This window comes from Hypanus sabinus, chromosome 7 (assembly GCF_030144855.1).
Source record: "Hypanus sabinus isolate sHypSab1 chromosome 7, sHypSab1.hap1, whole genome shotgun sequence".
In the NCBI taxonomy this organism is placed as follows: domain Eukaryota; kingdom Metazoa; phylum Chordata; class Chondrichthyes; order Myliobatiformes; family Dasyatidae; genus Hypanus; species Hypanus sabinus.
Genome location: NC_082712.1, coordinates 154,198,969 through 154,206,043, shown reverse-complemented (window position 1 = coordinate 154,206,043; position 7,075 = coordinate 154,198,969). Strand labels below are relative to the sequence as shown.

General features: G+C 38.4%; 1 long non-coding RNA gene across 1 annotated transcript; it reads right to left on the bottom strand.

Moving 5' to 3' along the window:
* Positions 1-2,070: 2,070 nt before the first annotated feature.
* LOC132396428 (uncharacterized) lies at positions 2,071-4,430 on the bottom strand. Its single transcript, XR_009512981.1, has 4 exons — positions 4,360-4,430; positions 4,006-4,061; positions 3,621-3,728; positions 2,071-2,273 (listed from the first exon to the last, which is right to left on the bottom strand). It is a non-coding gene; the product is annotated as an uncharacterized LOC132396428 (long non-coding RNA).
* Positions 4,431-7,075: the final 2,645 nt, after the last annotated feature.

Here is a 7,075-nt window from a genome sequence, read left to right as displayed (position 1 = left end):
CGTCTCCGGATGAAAATTCCAGGTTACTCTTTTCCATAGATGCAACCTGGCCTGCTGAGTTCCTCCAGCATTTTGTGTGCGTTGCTTGGATTTCTAACATCTGCTGATTTTCTCTTGTTTATAAAATATCTCGCCAGCTTTCTCTCAAAGGAAGGTGGGCTTGTTTTCAAATGAAATCAATCCCTTCACCCCTCTCTCTCCAAATAAACAGTTTCTCATTTTTGGCAAATTTACAGTTAATCTCTTCTGAAGTATTTGACTTTTCTTAGAATATATCCTCACACAATGTGAGGCCTAACTCTTGATTTTTACAATATTATTCTGATTTCCTTTTTTTAACTACATGCTTCTATTTACATGTAATTTCTTAACAAGATAGATAACTGGCCGAAGAATCAAGGAATAAATGAGAGATGTTTTTGCACCAAGAAGACACTAAGTGTTTGAAAGCAACTTCCTGAAAGTGTAGTAGATGCAGAGGATGTGGCTCTCATTTAAACAACATTTAGACATGTACTTTAAGAATTAAGATCTGCAAGACTATGAAAATAGTGCTAAGAGTTGTGGTTAGGATGAGGAGTATTTTTTTCAAGGGACAAAAACATATTGGCAACTGTCTATATTGAAAAATTTCTTCAACTCTTTCCCACCATTGAGGGCATCTTCAAAAGGCGATGCCTCAAAAAAGTGTCATTCATCATTAAAGATCCTAGGACATGCCAAAGTCTCATTACCACCATCAGAGAGGAGGTACAGGAGCCTGAAATCATACACTCAATATTTTACAACCAGCTTCTTCCCTTATGCCTTCAGATTTCTGAATGGACAATGAACCCATGAACATTACCTCACCTCACCTTTTTTGCTCTCGTTTTGCACAACTTCTGTTTCTACATTATGGTAATTTATAGTATATATTATGAATTGCATTCTACTGCTGCCACAAAAGAACAAATTTCATGACATACATCAGTGATAATAACCCTAATTTTAATTCTATGATTCAGTCATAGCAACTTCACCTCCACTGGTAATGTTGCTCAAGTGTCTACCCTCCTGTACTTCGTAAAAGTACTATTCATCTTGTATTACTTTTCATTGTTTTTTCTCCTGTGAAATTCATATTGGTATTTAAAAAACAGATTCTTCATAATGTTATTAAAATCAGATTATTACAAGAGATTTGTGTACAATGCAAGACCTGTCTCAGTATTAATTCTTCTTTTGATTCTGAGATGAGCTTCCGCACTCACTAAGTCCAACTTCCACTGGGTAACACTGTCCATCTTACGGTATGCATATAAAATGCCAGAGGACTCAACAGGTCAGGCAGCATGTATGGAAAGGAATAAATCAACGCTTCAGGCTGAGACCTGACCAGCGGAGTTCTTCCAGCATTCTTGCATGCATTACTGTAGATTTCCACCATTTCTTATTTAATGTCCATCTTGCTTCAGCTTTTACTCAAATAAGATGTGCATCAATGCTTTTGTTAGGCCTTGAACTAATAATCCTAAACATCTTCTGGGTGGCCTTCTTCCAACCCTTCTTAAGCTTTAGTTCATCTTAAAAGTCATGGCTTCGCCTATCACCACTCTGTTTGCTGTCCTACGCAGGTTCCCAGCCCAATAATGCATTTGTTGTACAATCCTCATCTTTGTATTTAAATCCCTCCATAACTAAATTTACGTCACAGTAATATCCATCTTTAAGAAACAAGATCATTCTGCTCTAGCAATTCTGACATCTTATCTATGTCTTTTTAAAGTACATTTTTAGTGGTGTACTTCACTGTTAATGCACTGTGCTTGGAATTTTTTCCCTAATATATCCCATCATTTAACTCTTTTAATGAGCTTTTTAAAACCTGTTTCTCTGACAAAACTTTTGGTCATCTGTTTTGATAACTCCTCTTCCAACTTGTTGATATTACTCTTATTGAAAGATTTAGAAATGTTGACAATATTAAAGGTGCAATATAAATGCACCTTATTATTATTTGCATGGTATCTGATTTTTTTTTGTTTCAGTGCACAGTGGAGTAAACAATGGTCATAGTCTGCTAGAAGACGGCAATGTGGCTGTTAGTTTACCTTACTATCTCCAGTAAGTTTAATTGCTCTTTTGATGAAAGCAACATCCTTTTAAAATCTAAATAATATCATGGCTATTTCTCTTTAGTTAATATCGATTTCCTAAATCCGTAAGTCATAGGCATCCTTACATTGTAAAGCAACTCTGTCCAGGTCTTCTTGTGTAGATCTATCTCTAGACTGAAAAAAGAACAGACACATATTATAAACATAGAGCATGATTTCAAACATTATAGAGAAATTGTTGGGGAGAGTGTAGACTACCTATAACACACTCTAAGTGCTATTCAGCATGAAGCATCATTTACAGATCTAATATTTCCTTATGACTTACAAGCATTTTGAGAGTTAAGGGGCATAAGGAACTGGCATAGAAAAGAAGTTGAGGCCAGCATACAACAGCCAGGATCATACTGAAGTGCACAACAGGCTTGAGCCTACGTCTGCTCATACTTTCAAGTGTTCTTGATTTCTTATGTTCTGTGTCAATGCTTCTCATTCAAATTAAACTTCAATGGTGACACAAGGACCCATGGGCAATTATGTCATCTTAAGTTGGCTTAACAGGAAACAATAGAAGGGAGTCAATCAAACCCATAAAAATGGAACTGAGAGATGGTGCAAGAGATTGAAAGCCACATTGATTCCAACGTTGGAGTACAACACAATAAGCTTGATTGGATGCATATTAATTGGTAGAACAAAATGTTCTATATTATAGTTACCTTTTATAAAAAGGACCCATTGCACAATCACAGTTAAGCTAGAGTTCACATTAAATATGTGTGCTAAAAAAAGGCAAAGATGTTCTAATTGGAACAGATGTGGTCAGAAATATTTCAGGGATATAGATAGTGTGGACAGGGGGAAGCCATTTTCAAAGGCAGAATAATAAAGAATAGTGGGTAAATAGTGAAGATGATGGGCAAAGAAATAGAAGTGACAGGAGGAGAATTCTTTTGATACACAGTATTATTTGGATAGAGAAGGCACTTCCAAGGGCAGTTATGGAGGAATTCAATTGTAGTGTCCAAAAAAGACCTGGATAAGTATCTGAAAGGAGAGAATCTCCAGTGATGTGGTGGTAGGGGGAGTGAATGAAGTTCCATCGGCTGGGCTGGTTTCTCAATGCATTTGTATGTATTTGAAAAGCTGAATGACCTACTATTGTGCTGTAACCATTCTAATTCTAGCTGTAATGAAAAAGTTCATAGTTCTTACTTCTGATCATCTTAATACCTGATAGTTACTGCGATATTTGAATAAATGTTTGGATCGTAACTTATGTACGTGCTTTGCAAGAATTATCAGCATGTAAATATCCTGAAACATTCGAACTCTATTTCGAAAAGTGGCGTCTCCACTCTGTGTGGCATCTTCTAAACACACCAGGAAGGTGTCAAGAAATCACACCCTTCAGTGAGTTCCTAGCAGTGTGGGCTTCGCTGCTTATGTTGAGATCAGTCAGCACACTTTTCATTTAAGCTGCAAAGGACCAGAAAAACAAAATACTGAGTCAAATAGTACCTGTGGCTGCAGAGTAACAATAGACTCCAACAGTAGACCGATTGGAGGATCATAATCCGGTTGTTGTTTCAAGCCCTCTCAGTTCCCTGGGTCGGGTCACGTCTCGTCCTGTTATCAAATGAATATTTTGCAAAGAGCATCGTGAACTAATACATACCTGCAAATTTTTAATAAGTACACGACGCAGCTATACCATAATGACAGAGTACACCATGTATCTGTGAATGAGATTAAGTGTCGCTTCATACCAAATTACCCTGTTTTGTAAATACCAAAACAATGAAATGCACGCACGAAGCATATTATCATTAAACGTCGCCCTTCGGTGCATGCTTTTTGAAAATAGAAAACCTATGCACTCATACACGATGTTTTGGACGCCTACCTTTCACAGGATTTCTGCAAACGCATCCCGTCCAGACGATGCGAGTTCTCTGCAACCTTTGAAATGCACACAATGAAATTGTTTAAACGTACAGCAAAAAAAAAGACTGCATTTTTTAGTTAAAAGTGGAAAACCAGTCGGTGCCCGCTGCCAGATTCGAGGATGGCAGAATAGCAAGCACCCAGCAAATAATGAAGATATTGCTATCTCGTACGCACTGTTCAAAAATTCGCGCAACTGCAAAGCGGCATTTCAGTTCCCCCGTCTATCTGTTCTCATGCATTTCTTTTCTATCCTCGGCTAACTATACTTTCTATTTTGTGGGTCACAAACACATTCGATACCCAGTTATACCGAGGCTGATGCTTCAGATTTGTCGGGAGTTTGGTATTTGAAAATGGCCCTGCCCTGACGGGCGAGCTCAGTTCCTCCAGTGTGTTATTGACCTGCATTGACGTCATTGCGTCATTAGGTCTCCCTTAGAAACACTGTGAGTTTCAAAAATAGAATCAAATTAATTCAGCTGAAAAGAAAGACTGCACGGACCTTCAACTGGCATCGGCCATAAAGCACTGGAATCTCTCGCCCTATCCAGTGTCCAAGCAACCTGCCAGGAACAGATACATTGATTTATTTTCATCCGAAAAAAAACATGTTTTCACTCCTTGTCTAAAAATAGTGCCTGTACACTGTGATTGCAAGCAGCAGTATTATACATCACTGGCTTCTCTCACTCTTTAGGATATACCAGTGCACGAAGAATATGAATGAATAGTCGAAAAAGGACAAAAAAAACATGAATGAGGTGGGGGGTCAACAATTAGGGGTTATATTGGGGCGAGGTATTTTTTAAGGGAACATAACAACCTATAATATAAAATATAAAGGATAATTACAAGGATTGGAAAAAAACATGAAGAACACGTGCCTCACGTGTTTATCTGGCAGCAGATCCGACTCATTCACAGAAACCCCGTGCAGCGGTCCATTAATGATTTGCGCATACATACATTGGAGAAATGGAGTTCCATATATCCCGCGCGCTAGAATTTTATCAATAGCCCTAGTCTAAGAATAAACCACAATGACTTTAGCGGCGTGAATGGAATAGCCTACACTGTAGCAGGAGCCGCTGAACTGTAGTCACCCCGCGGTTTCTTGTGAAGAAATAAAGAAAGCTTATCGTGAAATAACTGCTCCATGACGCGAGGGCAAAGCTAGACTATGTGTTATCAATGCATTTTAATAAAAATAATTTATTGCAATAATCCAAAAACGCGGCAGGCACTGGGCAAACCAGAACAATTAGTTTGTTGCTACACTAAATAAAAGGCTTTTCTCCAAAGTAGATAGGATTTTTTTTTGGGAGGGGGAAGGGCGTGGGGCGGACAGCAGCGATAATAACATACAAAAATGGTGAATTTCTCGCAATCAGTTTCTAAAAATAATCCGGTGACCTTGCAGCTCTGTTCACGTGATATTTTATACCTTAAGGTTCTAAACATTCAGACCTTATACAGCAATATACAACTGATAAATAATTTTTATCACAGGTCGCGTAAGCACTGTACAGATAGTGAAGTGAAATCTCCACATGAAGGAGAAACCATATTATACGTTTTGCTGAAAACATTAATTCCACACAATATTGTTAACTGTCAAACAGACGATTATGAAGGGGATTGTAAAATGCTTTCGTTTCCCTCTTTGATTAAGCAAAAGGTACCATTACTACATGTTAGGATTGAATTTTGCACTAACTCTTGCTATGGAGTAGTAGATTTAATTTACACGTCACATGACCCTTACATACAGGTTCATTTAATTCCTGCACAGTGGAACTTGTTTTCCTAAACCTCTTCGGCATTTATCATCTTCTCAATTTTCTAACACTGCACCAATCTTGAACACCATGTTTCTAATGATAATTCATTGTGAAACAGAGGCCCAAATACACAATCCCAAAATGTCAGTTAAAATTCCATATTCATTTTGGAATTTAGAAACATAGAAACATAGAAAACCTACAGCAGACTACAGGCTCTTCGACCCACAAAGCTGTGCTGAACGTCCCTACCTTAGAACTACCTAGGCTTTACCCATAGCCCTCTATTTTTCTAAACTCCATGTAGCCATCCAGGAGTCTCTTAAACCCTTTTATTTTTGCCTCCACCGCCGCCGCTGGCAGCCCATTCCACACACTCATCACTCACTGAGTAAAAAACCTACCCCTGATATCTCCTCTGTACCTACTTCCAAGGACCTTAAAACTGTGCCCTCTCGTGCTAGCCATTTCAGCCCTGGGGAAAAGCCTCTAACTATCCACACAGTCAATGCCTCTCATTATCTTGTACACCTCTGTCAGGTCACCTCTCATCCTCTGACACTCGAAGGAGAAAAGGCCGAGTTCACTCAACCTATTCTCATAAGGCATGCTTCCCAATCCAGGCAACATTCTTGTATCTCCTCTGTACCTTTTCTATGGTTTCCACGTCCTTCCTATAGTGAGGTGACTATGGACTTGGACCACAAGATCCCTCTGATCCTCCACACTGCTAAGAGTCTTACCATTAATACTATATTCTGCCATCATATTTGACCTATCAAAGTGAACCACCTCACACTTATCTGGGTTGAACTCCATCTGCCACTTCTCAGGCCAGTTTTGCATCCTATCAATGTCCTGTTGTAACCTCTGACAACCCTCCACACTATCCACAACACACCCAATCTCTGCATCATCAGCAAATTGACTAACTTAATTTATTAACTAATTTAAATTGAAGTTATTGCATATTATGGATTTAGATTTTTTAAAAAGTAGTGTCAGTAATAGTGACTGTGAGAAGACTGGGCTGTTATGAATGCTTCCTGGTCTAGTTGCAGTAGGAGTTTGGACACACAGCATAATACCGTTGACTCTTGTCTGAATGTGCAGAAATATTAAACTATCAATCCTTGTGTGAAAACAATAAATTGAATTTTAATAACAATAGAATTAGAAAAAAAATTATCCAGGCACTGAACATAGAAAAGGATGGCTATTCCTCATCCAGTCATCCTTGCAGAC